At 48.0% G+C, this 13,037-nt stretch overlaps 2 non-coding genes across 2 annotated transcripts; one reads left to right on the top strand and one right to left on the bottom strand.

The window, feature by feature from the left end:
• Positions 1-1,596: 1,596 nt before the first annotated feature.
• LOC112061395 (U2 spliceosomal RNA) lies at positions 1,597-1,784 on the bottom strand. The gene has a single exon (XR_002890232.2). It is a non-coding gene; the product is annotated as a U2 spliceosomal RNA (small nuclear RNA).
• A 6,356-nt stretch (positions 1,785-8,140) lies between these two features.
• LOC135978573 (U2 spliceosomal RNA) lies at positions 8,141-8,331 on the top strand. The gene has a single exon (XR_010595971.1). It is a non-coding gene; the product is annotated as a U2 spliceosomal RNA (small nuclear RNA).
• Positions 8,332-13,037: the final 4,706 nt, after the last annotated feature.

Raw genomic sequence — 13,037 nt, forward strand, 5'->3', positions numbered from 1 at the left:
TAGAGTGTCCATGTGTGTGGGGGTTATACTGGAATAGCTACAGCGCCGTGGTTGCTCTGCTTAGAGGAGGTCAGTCGATTCCCCCATGTAGACGAGCCCTTAGACTGCAGGTTTTGTGGGTCCCAGCAGCCAGCTCTGCTCAGTCTCCAGCGCTCACTTTGTTTTGGTAGCTTCCTCGCTCTACCGCTGGGGCCGTGGAGCTCTGGTGCCACCTGCTGGTTGTGATTGCAAAGCTTGGTGGAAAAACAAAAAACTGCAAGGGCGGGGGAAGCAACTCTCTCACTGAGCCCTGGTCTACGCTACCAGCCTATGTTGGTATAAAATGCATTCCCTGAGCGACACGTTATATTGACCTAGCCCCCCGGGTCGACTGGGGTTTCTCCTGTGGACATAGCTACTGCCTCTCAGGGAGGGGCAGCGCCTACGCTGACGGGAGAAGCTCTTTTCGTGGCGTAGGTAGTGTCTTCACTAAATGCTGCAGCGCTGTAAGTGTGAGCACCTGCCTGGGATAAATCAATCGCCACACAACAGCCTTTCACGGAAGAAACAACGAGGAGTCCTTGGGGCACCTTAGAGACTAACCCATTTATTTTGGCATAAGCTTTTGTGGGCTATAGCTCACTTCACCAGCTGCATGGAGTGAAAAATACAGCAGGCAGGTATAAATATACAGCACATGAAAAGATGGGAGTTGCCTTACCGGGTGGGGGTGTCGGTGCTAACGAGGCCAATTCAATCAGGGTGGAGGTGGCCCATTCCCAACAGTTGACAGGCAGGTGTGAATATCAACAGAGGGGAAATTACTTTTTGTAGTGACCCAGCCACTCCCAGGCTTTATTCAGGCCTAGTTGGATGGTGTCAGGTTTGCAAATGAATTCCAGTTCTGCAGTTTGTCATTGACTCCTTGCTGATACAGACTAACGGGGCTACGCCTCTGAAACCTTTCACAGAAGAGAAACACTGAGCACTTCACAGCTGTAAAGCATGTCGCAAGCACTGCATAATGTACACTCCTCACAAAGCTCCTTGGAGAGGAGGTAAATAGCTTAATCTTCACTCTGCAGAGGAATTCGAAAGGGGCAGCCACCTGAAGTGTCCTGTCCCAAGCCACATTGTAAGAACCAGAAGTTAAATATTAGTGTTTTGAACTTACATTACAGAAGATTGGGACCCCTGTGTGCTGGGTGCAGTACCACACCTAGTGCCTTCACTAGAGCTTACAAACCAAAATGCACAGACCATCTGTTGGATGGGGAGAAGAATACAACCTGTCTGTATAATTAATGCAGTTATTTGTATACATGTGACCTTCACTATTATATAAAAAAAGGTAAGTATCTCCCTGATAGACCCTTATTCATTCCTCTTACTGTTAAAAGTACTCACTCCAGAAAGTAGAATCCCCACTTTTTAAAAAATTCTCTAGTAACGCTCACACGTATAGACTCACAAAATTATAACAGAAACTTAACACAACAATTTTTCATCCATACCCCCCAAATATCAAATATTTAAGATTAAAAGTGTTATAAAGGCCAGTTTAAAAGAAAGAGAAGTCAACTGATTCTATTTTTGAACCACAATAGTCTCCCCGAGGGGAGGTGCACCGTTCCTGGAGGTACTGCAATACCAGGTCGATGCGTGGAGTGGATGGAGCAAGCTCCTATTCCATCTCCCTGTTCCAAAAATCCATTTAATATATAGTCCTCAGATAGAGGACGTATCAGATATTAAACTAATACGAACAGATTTAAAAGTTTATTAGATAATGATTAAAAATAGATGATACACAGAGTTTGAAAAGTCAGTTATTTTGGTATTGGGCAGCACATAATATATACAGTCTGCAATGTCCCCAATGGGGGGGGGGGGGGAAACGGTGGGCGAGATCAAGATACAGCTGGCAAGCGGTGAGGGTCCATCACTCATACAGAAAGTACAGACAGTCATGGGTATAAGTAAGCGGGCTGGGTAATGGGGATGGGGTGACCCTCACGTGGTGGGGTTCAGTTAGATTTGGTGGGTTCAGGGCTCAGGGGATAAAGTCCAGCAGGGGGGGGTTTACGGGTCTCTTCCCCCTGCGTGGGTGTGTGTGTCCCTTTGGAGCCTCTCCTGAAGTCATACAAGCAATTCCCTCAGACACTGCAGTTTCCCAGTATCACCACCAGCACCACTCATTATGGGGATGAATGTTTATAAAAACCAATACCCCCGTAAAAGAAAGAAGATTCTCCCAATCTGAAAGGACCAGGTCCCAGACCCAGGTCAATATACAAGTCAGAACTTACCCACAAACCATGCTGTTACCAATTCTTTAGAATCTAAAATCTAAAGGTTTATTCATAAAAAGAAAGAAATACAGATGAGAGTTAAAATTGGTTAAATGGAATCAACTACAACAATTGCAAAGTTCTTGTTTCAGGTTTGATGGGAATACTGCTGATTTAAACCAATCAAGTCTCTGGAGTACAAACATCCCAGCTTGGATGGGTTGTGAGGCCCAGGGGCTGTTGAACAGCTGGATCACCTCTAAAGCCAGCATGTCCTTGACCTCTCTCTCCAAGTTCTGGGCTGTTTTCCCAGTGACTCTGAACGGGGGACTGCTGATGGGAGGATTGGCTCCCATCTCAGGGAAGAGATTCACCAGGGGGGTCTTCCGCCTTCTCCTCCCAATCATTCCTTTCCAGGTGCAGGGGTCCCCTCACTCTCCTCCCATATAGCAGCTCGAAAGGGAAGAACCCTGTGGATTCCTGGGGCACTTCCCTGTACCGCAGGTGGGGCAGTTACTTGTCTCAGTCCTGCGGATGCTGATTCATAAAAGTCATCATCATCTTCAGGGTCCCATAAAATCTCTTCAGCAGCCCATTGGATTGATAGTGATATGCAGAGGCCCAGGTGGGCCAGACCCCACATTTCTCCCACAAGCTCCAGAGCAAGGCTGACATGAAATTGGACCCCTGGTCTGCAAGGACCTCACTGGGGACCCTCACTCTGCTGAAGATGGTCAGCAGCACGTCTGCCTCGGTGGAGGACAGAGCCACTGCCCATCACCACCAGGATGTATTTCTTCCCCGACCAGGTTGCCTTGCTGAGGGACCCCACTATGTCCACAGCCACCTTCTGGAAATGTTCCTCTATGATGGGCAGGGGTCTCAAGGGAGCTTCACCCTTATTCTGGGCCTTCCCCACCCTCTGGCAGGGGTCGCAGGACCTGCTGGACTGCATCACAGACTCCAGGCCAGTAAAAGTTCTGCAGCAGCTGCTGCAGGGTGGACTGGATCCCCTGGTGTCCAGAGAGAGGGACATCGTGGGCCAGCTACAATAGCCTGTGGCGGTACTTCTGGGGCACACTACCAGCTGTCTCCTGAACCCCCACTCTTCCACTTCCCCTTGGGGATCCCATTCCTGGTACAGAAATACCTTGTCCCACAGGAATCTTTCCCTGCAGCCTTCCCCAAGGGGGTTTGCAGCACTGTGGACAGCAAGTTCCCTCAGCTTCTACAATGAGGAATCCTTCTGCAGCTCGGTCTGGAATTCAGCTGCTGGGGAAGGGAGTGGAACCTGTTCCCTCTCGCTGGCTGGGCCTGGGGTCAGAGCCTCGCTGAGCCCTGTCCCTGGTAGCCCCCTCCCTGCCATGGAATTACTTCCCAGCAGCACCTCTGGACAATGCAAACCTAGTTGCCAGCCGTCCTATCCTGTCCTGCCTGTGTCGTTTCCCCCCCACTGAGCCCCAGGGGCCTGGTTACAGGCAGGCAGGTATCACAAGCTTAGCAGCTCCTCCCCCTTGCCAGCCAGGTCATTTGTATTTTCACTAACAATTTCAGTCTCAGCTGACTGGTTCCCTAGATTCAAATTCAAATCCTCAGCCATTACAGGAGCAGGGCCTGTATCCTGTCCCAAAGGGACACAGTCATCCCCCAACAGGAGGTCACAGCCAATATACTGGAGAACCCCAACTACCAGCCAGCCTGATCCCTCCTGGTCTGCACAGGGATCTGAGCCATAGGCAGGGCGAATGGCTACATACCGGGGACCTTCACCCAGGTCACGCAGCCCCTCAGCATCTGGTGGGGTTGCACCCCCTGGGCTGTCCCAGGATCTCGCCACGCCAGGAATGTCTCCCCATTGACCACCACCTTCCGCTCCCACTGGGGGTCCCAGGGGCCTGAGACCAGGAGACTCCGCGCAGACATATAGCCAGGCCCCCGAACTGGTAACTTTTAAGTTACTTTCACTCCTGCAAAGGAGAAAGCAGCTGTGGGACGTTGTTAGTGGTTTACAGATTGCTGTAAATAAACCATAGATCTAGTATCTTTATTCATTCTATGATTTTTAGTGTCTAGCAACGTGATGAATTTACACTCCCAGGCCCGTCTTTTGAAAGTGTTATGCAGGTTTCCTTTGAGGGCGAGGGCTGATAGATCACATACAAGAGTGATTGCTCTGTGAGAAGTGCTCACCCACAGGTGATGTGGTGGGCTTGTCTTATCGTCTTCTTGTATGAGTTCATAGTGATTGCCTGGTTTCACCCACTGTAACCTTCTGTACCTCAAAATAGCACTCTGTGGCCCCCATATTCATCATTCATACATCGTAGTGATATTTCATAAGAAGCATGCCATGTAAGATACCATATGAAAGGTCACGATCTACGGATACTCATTGTTCTGTCCAAATATGTACATCATTAGTGTGTATGCAGTTATGGGATTTAGCTGTAGGCTTGTTACTCAAATAAATTAGTTAGTCTCTCAGGTGCCACAAGTACTCCTGTTCTTTTTGCGGATACAGACTAACACAGCCGCTTCTCTGAAAACTGAAATACTGTACGGGGAGATTTTGTCAAACCAGTAAAGTGCCTGAAACCACTATGGCTTATTGTTAAAAGCAAGCTATTAAGCAGTCTCAGCTTGACCAAGGCAGGAGGGGAGGGGGTTTTGGGTGCCTCAGAAAGGGCAGCTTGACCCTGCATCCTTCCTGATAAGTACTGTGTTAAAGTTGCTGATACATGCATTTTAAAAGAGCAGGATGTACCCCCAGGAATGTCTATTGGGGTCTCAAGGCTGCAAACTCTAGAAAAACCCACACCTGGTTAATCAATAATCAGAAGGAGCTTCTTGCTTGCCCATTGGAACTGCTTGCTTAACAAGTTTTCTTTAAGGGACATGTCATTCTATGACTAATGTATAAATAAGGGGAAAAGCTTGAGATAGTTGGACTCGTTTTGGACTCTCCCTCTGGATACATCTTGAGGTCCCCACCGGCAGACGGAAGATTTGGCCACCGGAAGCCTGCCGCTGTTTCACTCGAGAGCCACACTCAGCGTTGGTAATTATCGAGGGTTGGGGGTGTTTTACTAATCTGTTGCGGACGTGTGTAAGTGCTTGAGACTAAGTAAAGTTTAGCTATCAGTGAAAGCACTCTTGCCTTGTCCTATTTGTGCCAGCCCTCTATCGGTCGGACGGCCATTTCTCCCCTGATTTATTTCCTGACACCACCTCGCACAGAGTAAAAGTTACCAAGAGCTTTGGGTTGAAAGAACCTTGGGTAACAATACATCATAGGTTTGGGAGTCTCTACTGCTAGGTGATGAACCACTCCCAGGAGGGTGCTAAACGGCCATTAATCAACAGGGGAGAAGTAATGAAAGGGGTTTACAATTCAATGACAATTGTGTAAGCACCACACAATAGGAACTGCTCAACTCTATGACTCAGTTGCACAAGATCACACTAGGGGAATTGCGTCTCCCCCTCCCCCGGCACTGACTTCTATTTGCAAGTTGGGCTCTGCTGGGTCCAGTGCACCCTAGTGGAGGTCTCTGCAGCCCATTTCTGGGGGGAGGAAGGGGAAGGAAATTCTGCACATAACATTAATTTTCCCAGGAGTAAGTGTTAACAGATCAAAATGCAGTTCGGGAAGGACCCTGAGGATGTGTTCAAGCTTTGTGGGTCATCCAAAAATGAAGGTACCCAAAAATAAGTGGACCCTTGGCAGAATTGTCCAGCTGCCCTGAAATATTATTGGCCAGCACTTGAACTCAAATTGCAGGGTCAAGGCCAATTAGGATTTAACTCCTCATCCTTTGAATTCAGCTGTTGGCAATTCTGCCAAGGGTCCACTTATTTTTGGGTACCTTCATTTTTGGATCCCCAACTTCTGAGAATTTTGTCCAGATTTCCTTTTGAGGTTTTGCTTTCATATAGAAAGTGCCTGGATTGAAGTTCAACAGCTGTAGACATTACCTGAAAGCATTTTAAAAAACAAAATCTGATGACTGATCTGTTCCAGGCACGAGCCCAATCAAGCTTTGCAGTCCTATAATTCCATGACTGTTTCCCATCTTCCAAGCAGTATTTTGTAAAACAAAACCAAACCAAACCACAGGCCATATTTTTGGTGGTTCACTTTTCTAATGTTGGTGTTTAAATAGCCTCTTTCTTGTAGATATTTAGGCATGTGGGTAACTTTAAAACTCAATGGCCTAGATACTCATGTGTCTAAGTGTTTACTGTGCTGTCGCCCTAAAGTTGACATGGTCCACAAGCTTGTGTCTTTGTTTAGGGTTTGTTTGTTTAGGGTTTGTGCCTCTGTGCATGTGCAGTAATCAGCTGCTGACTTTATTTTTTTTCCCAGACAATAAAACAAAAGTTCTCTTTAGTGTGCACATCAGCTGACATCAGCTAATTTGACACAGTGTCAAGCACTACTGTTTTTGCAAAGTGCTGAAGCAAGTTAATATAATGACAACTTGATTAGAGTACCACTGAGACATTTCTAATGAGGGCTGTACAGTTGGGAAAGGGTGGGGAAAAGCGTGTCACAGGGGTTTGAGAGCCAAAGGGAGAAAGTCAGGCTACGTCTACACTACAGACCTTGCAGGGGCACACCGTGCCGCAGTGTAGCTTTCTCCTGTTGGCATAATTAAACGGCCCCCAATGAGCGGCGGTAGCTATGACGGCGGGAGAGCCTCTCCCACCAACACAGCGCTGTCCACACCGGTGCTTCTGGCAGTGAAACGTATGTCCGGCGGGGTGGGGTGGGGTGTTGTTATTTTTTTCCACACTCCTGACCAACAAAAGTTTTACTGACAAAAGTGCTAGTGTAGCCATATCCTCCTTAAAATGCAACCCATACTCTGTTTCACTTACTTGTATCTATCTTTCACGCATTAAGAGTTGAGTACTAAAATACTGGTTTTGCTTATTTATGTAATCCTCTAGTGCTTAAGAGCCCTAGTCAGGGACGAGGACCCCGCTGTGCTGGGTGCTGTTCCAACACAGAACAAAAAGACAGTCCCTGCACAGAGGGCTTACATACGAATCAGGTTTGACACTCCCTCAGTAATATCCTGCTAATTATCTGCAGAATGAACATCATCCCTCAGGTGTGTGTTGAGATAAGAAAAATAATCGTTCGGAGACTCCCATCCTCCCTTGTGCTGCTTACACCAAAACACAAACATTTCTTTCTTTCTTTCTCTTTCCTCTTTCTCTAACTTGTCTCTCTTCTGTGTTGGGCCTACAGACTTGTTTGGGTCAGGTGTACAGGCTCAAGCACTTGAGTAGGGTAAATATCAGTGCTTAATTTGTGCCAGGGCTGAGCCCCAGGACCTCTAGGCTTGGCAGTTCATAGTTCTGGCACTTCTGGGCTTGCTGCATCAGTTATGAATGTTAAAAAAAAAATTTGCTTGATCCCCGGCACCTCTTTCATTACAAATTAAGTACTGTTTAAGATCTTCCTTCCTTGATGAAGGGAAGACAATCCTGTGCGCTGTAGGGGGAGCGAGCAGGGCACCGAGTGTAAACTTGCAACGATAGGATTAGCAACCCGATGTCGTCAGCACGTTGCAGCGAAGGGGCTGGCTTCATGCAAATAGAGAGTATCTTTCAGGCAGAGAAACGAGCGACAAGGGGACAGCTAACAAATTTGAGGAATGTATTTGTTTTGAAGCTGAATTGTCAGGCAGGAGACGGTTTGCTTTGAATAGTAAAAATGGAGCGATTAGGTGAAGGAAGTATGATTAGATTAGAAGTCATCAAAAAATTGCTATGGCGTTAATGGCGCTCACTGGCATGTGTCACCGTCACATACAGAGCTGTAGAAATGGGAGGGCTGCCTAATATTTCAACGATAAAGTATCGCTTCTCGGCCTTTTGGCTAAGATCAAGTGTAGTATCTGTTCTTATCAGTTTAATATCTGATACATCCTCTATCTGAGGACTATATATTAAATGGATTTTTGGAACAGGGAGATGGAATAGGAGCTTGCTCCATCCACTCCACGCATCGACCTGGTATTGCAGTACCTCCAGGAACGGTGCACCTCCCCTCGGGGAGACTATTGTGGTTCAAAAATAGAATCAGTTGACTTCCCTTTCTTTTAAACTGGCCTTTATAACACTTTTAATCTTAAATATTTGATATTTGGGGGGTATGGATGAAAAAATGTTGTGTTAAGTTTCTGTTATAATTTTGTGAGCCTATACGTGTGAGCGTTACTAGAGAATTTTTTAAAAAGCGGGGATTCTACTTTCTGGAGTGAGTACTTTTAACAGTAGGAGGAATGAATAAGGGTCTATCAGGGAGATACTTACCTTTTTTTATATAATAGTGAAGGTCACATGTATACAAATAACTGCATTAATTATACAGACAGGTTGTATTCTTCTCCCCATCCAACAGATGGTCTGTGCATTTTGGTTTGTAAGCTCTAGTGAAGGCACTAGGTGTGGTACTGCACCCAGCACACAGGGGTCCCAATCTTCTGTAATGTAAGTTCAAAACACTAATATTTAACTTCTGGTTCTTACAATGTGGCTTGGGACAGGACACTTCAGGTGGCTGCCCCTTTCGAATTCCTCTGCAGAGTGAAGATTAAGCTATTTACCTCCTCTCCAAGGAGCTTTGTGAGGAGTGTACATTATGCAGTGTTTGCGACATGCTTTACAGCTGTGAAGTGCTCAGTGTTACTCTTCTGTGAAAGGTTTCAGAGGCGTAGCCCCGTTAGTCTGTAACAGCAAGGAGTCAATGATAAACTGCAGAACTGGAATTCATTTGCAAACCTGACACCATCCAACTAGGCCTGAATAAAGCCTGGGAGTGGCTGGGTCACTACAAAAAGTAATTTCCCCTCTGTTGATATTCACACCTGCCTGTCAACTGTTGGGAATGGGCCACCTCCACCCTGATTGAATTGGCCTCGTTAGCACCGACACCCCCACCCGGTAAGGCAACTCCCATCTTTTCATGTGCTGTATACTTATACCTGCCTGCTGTATTCACACCTGCCTGTCAACTGTTGGGAATGGGCCACCTCCACCCTGATTGAATTGGCCTCGTTAGCACCGACACCCCCACCCGGTAAGGCAACTCCCATCTTTTCATGTGCTGTATATTTATACCTGCCTGCTGTATTTTTCACTCCATGCAGCTGGTGAAGTGAGCTATAGCCCACAAAAGCTTATGCCAAAATAAATGGGTTAGTCTCTAAGGTGCCCCAAGGACTCCTCGTTGTTTCTTCCGTGAAAGGCTGTTGTGTGGCGATTGATTTATCCCAGGCAGGTGCTCACACTTACAGCGCTGCAGCATTTAGTGAAGACACTACCTACGCCACGAAAAGAGCTTCTCCCGTCAGCGTAGGCGCTGCCCCTCCCTGAGAGGCAGTAGCTATGTCCACAGGAGAAACCCCAGTCGACCCGGGGGGCTAGGTCAATATAACGTGTCGCTCAGGGAATGCATTTTATACCAACATAGGCTGGTAGCGTAGACCAGGGCTCAGTGAGAGAGTTGCTTCCCCCGCCCTTGCAGTTTTTTGTTTTTCCACCAAGCTTTGCAATCACAACCAGCAGGTGGCACCAGAGCTCCACGGCCCCAGCGGTAGAGCGAGGAAGCTACCAAAACAAAGTGAGCGCTGGAGACTGAGCAGAGCTGGCTGCTGGGACCCACAAAACCTGCAGTCTAAGGGCTCGTCTACATGGGGGAATCGACTGACCTCCTCTAAGCAGAGCAACCACGGCGCTGTAGCTATTCCAGTATAACCCCCACACACATGGACACTCTATTCCAAATAAAAGCAACTTTATTCCCCAAAATTACTGCTCTGCTTCCAAAGCTATTCCACTATAGCCATGGCAGGAACTATTCCCATGTAGACAAGCACCTAAATCTGCAGGGATCCCACCTGACAGAGTTGATAGCTTTGGCATGTTCATTGGTGCCCCGTTGGAAGAAACGGCTGAGGGCAGCGTTGTATTCTCCGTCTCGCCAGACTCCAAGCCTGCATGCCACCGTACTCCAACACGTTAGTTGGCTCCCTACAGGGGCAAATGGATGAAATTCTATGGCCTGTGTTACACAGGCAGTCAGATCAAATGATCCCATTGTCCCTGCTGCCCTTAAACTCTAGGAATCCGTTGCTGCAGCTTTACCTAGTCTTGGGAGGGAGGGAGGGAAAGGAAGAGAAAGGCAAAGGAACCTCTGAGATGACACCCCCTCCCCAATAAATGGCACATTTTCGATAATTAAATATCAAACTGGGAACCCCCCAGAGTCTTAACAGATTCTGTCTCTTCTCCACACAGCTAGAGCAGACCTGCCCCTCAGAAACTCTTTGGATTCTAATCTCCTCAGAGACAGATTTATATTCAGCTCGCATGCAGCACGGGAACAGGGATAAGCAGCTCTCCAGCACATCGCCCGATAGGGCAGTGGAAACTGAACCTGACTTCTCTTTTCTGTTATGGGGATGTTCTCATGCATGCTCCAGAAAGTCACATGGTGGTAGATTCAGGAGATAGGAACAAACAACTAGAACATATGCCATTGTGCAAAACATGCACCTTTCTGGTTGTACTGAGCTCTGCTTTGCCAGTGAGAATGGAGGGTTTTGTACGAACAGGAGATGGAACAGGAGCTTGCTCCATCCCCTCCACGCACGTGATGTTAATTTTAGATTTCTGCATCTTCCCCTCCCAGAGTCAGTGGGGGACAAGGAGCTCTGTGGCACCAAGTATCAGGGGGTAGCCGTGTTAGTCTGTATCTACAAAAACAACAAAGAGTCTGGTGGCACCTTAAAGACTAACAGATTTATTTGGGCATAAGCTTTCGTGAGTAAAAACCTCACTTCTTCGGATGCATAGAGTGAAAGCTTTCACTCTATGCATCCGAAGAAGTGAGGTTTTTACTCACGAAAGCTTATGCCCAAATAAATCTGTTAGTCTTTAAGGTGCCACCAGACTCTTTGTTGTTTCTGTGGCACCAAGGATTCAAGTTCTACAACAAAGACAAAGGGCAGGAAAGAGGTAGAAGAGCAGAGTTGGGGGGTTGGAGTCTTTATTATTATTAATAATAGCACAGTAGCACCTAGGAACCCAGTTGAGGTTACGGATCCATTGCGTCAGGCACAGCATAGACATAGCTTGAGAAGCAGCCTTTGCACCACAGAGCTTAGTCTGTTCCCCCCGCCGCTCCTTTGAGAGGGGCAGGGGGACAGAAAACTAGATATCAGACTAACCAGGTTAGAAACATTAGGTAAGTAACACCCTCTGCACTGGTAGGGGGGCAAATACTGTGGTGATGTTATTGTATAGTTATGCAGGGCACCTGCACCCACCAGTCACTGGTCTTTTACCCAAGAAATAAATAGTTCAGTTGTCCCCTAAACATAACAAACCCTTTGAAACCCAAACACGTGGTCCCTCTCCCACTTAGGCCTTGGCTACACTTGCGAGTTACAGCACTGTAAAGGCTCCCCCAGCGCTGTAACTCATTCCCCGTCCACACTGGCAAGGAATTTGCAGCGCTGTATCTCCGTGGTTGCAGCGCTGCATGTACTCCACCTCTCCGAGAGGAATAGCGAGTATTGCGCTGCCGCTGCAGCGCCAGTGTGGCCGCCCAATGCGCTGTGAATGGCCTCCAGAATTATTCGGCAGTATCCCACAATGCCTGTTCTAGCCACTCTGGTTATCCGTTCAAACTCTACTGCCCTGGCCACACGTAACCAACCATGTGACCGACCCTTTACATTCCCCGGGAATTTTAAAAATCCCCTTCCTGTTAGCACTCCACACCACGCCGGGCTGAGCAATCAGCGAAATCTTTCCAGGTGACCATGCCGCCACGTGCCAAGCGAGTCCCAGCATGGAGCAATGGCGAGTTGCTGGACCTCATCAGCTCCAGCCGTAGGAATTACGATACCTTCGGGAAGGTATCAAAGGACATGATGGAAAGGGGCCATGACCGGGACGCCCTGCAGTGCAGGATTAAAGTGAAGGAGCTCCGGCGTGCCTACCACAAAGCCCGCGATGCAAACGGCCGCTCGGGTGCTCCCCCCCGCAACCTGCCGATTCTACAGAGAGCTGGAGGTGATACTTGGGGTTAATCCCACCTCCACTCCGAGCACCACCATGGACACTTCAGAGCCCAGAGGGGGGGGCGGGGGGGAACAAAACGGGAGTGATGGTGGTGGGCCAGATGGAGACACCCCGGAATCCCTGGAGCCATGCAGCCAGGAGCTCTTCTCGAGCCAGCAGGAAGGTAGCCAGTTGCAGCGGGCGGTACTTGGTGGAGGACAAACAGAAGAGCACGTTCCCGGTAAGCGTTCCCCCCCCCCCACCCCCGGAAGGAATTTTTTCGGTGCGGGCTCGTTGGGAGAGGAGGGTTAGGCATGCATGCCTAGATGCAGAATATCAGAGGGGTAGCCGTGTTAGTCTGAATCTGTAAAAAGCAACAGAGGGTCCTGTGGCACCTTTGAGACTAACAGAAGTACTGGGAGCATAAGCTTTCGTGGGTAAGAACCTCACTTCTTCAGATGCAAGTAATGGAAATCTCCAGAGGCAGGTATAAATCAGCGTGGAGATAACGAGGTTAGTTCAATCAGGGAGGGTGAGGTGCTCTGCTAGCAGTTGAGGTGTGAACACCAAGGGAGGAGAAACTGTTTCTGTAGTTGGATAGCCATTCACAGTCTTTGTTTAATCCTGATCTGATGGTGTCAAATTTGCAAATGAACTGGAGCTCAGCAGTTTCTCTTTGGAGTC

Source organism: Chrysemys picta, unplaced genomic scaffold (assembly GCF_011386835.1).
Source record: "Chrysemys picta bellii isolate R12L10 unplaced genomic scaffold, ASM1138683v2 scaf313, whole genome shotgun sequence".
Classification (NCBI taxonomy): Eukaryota; Metazoa; Chordata; order Testudines; family Emydidae; genus Chrysemys; species Chrysemys picta.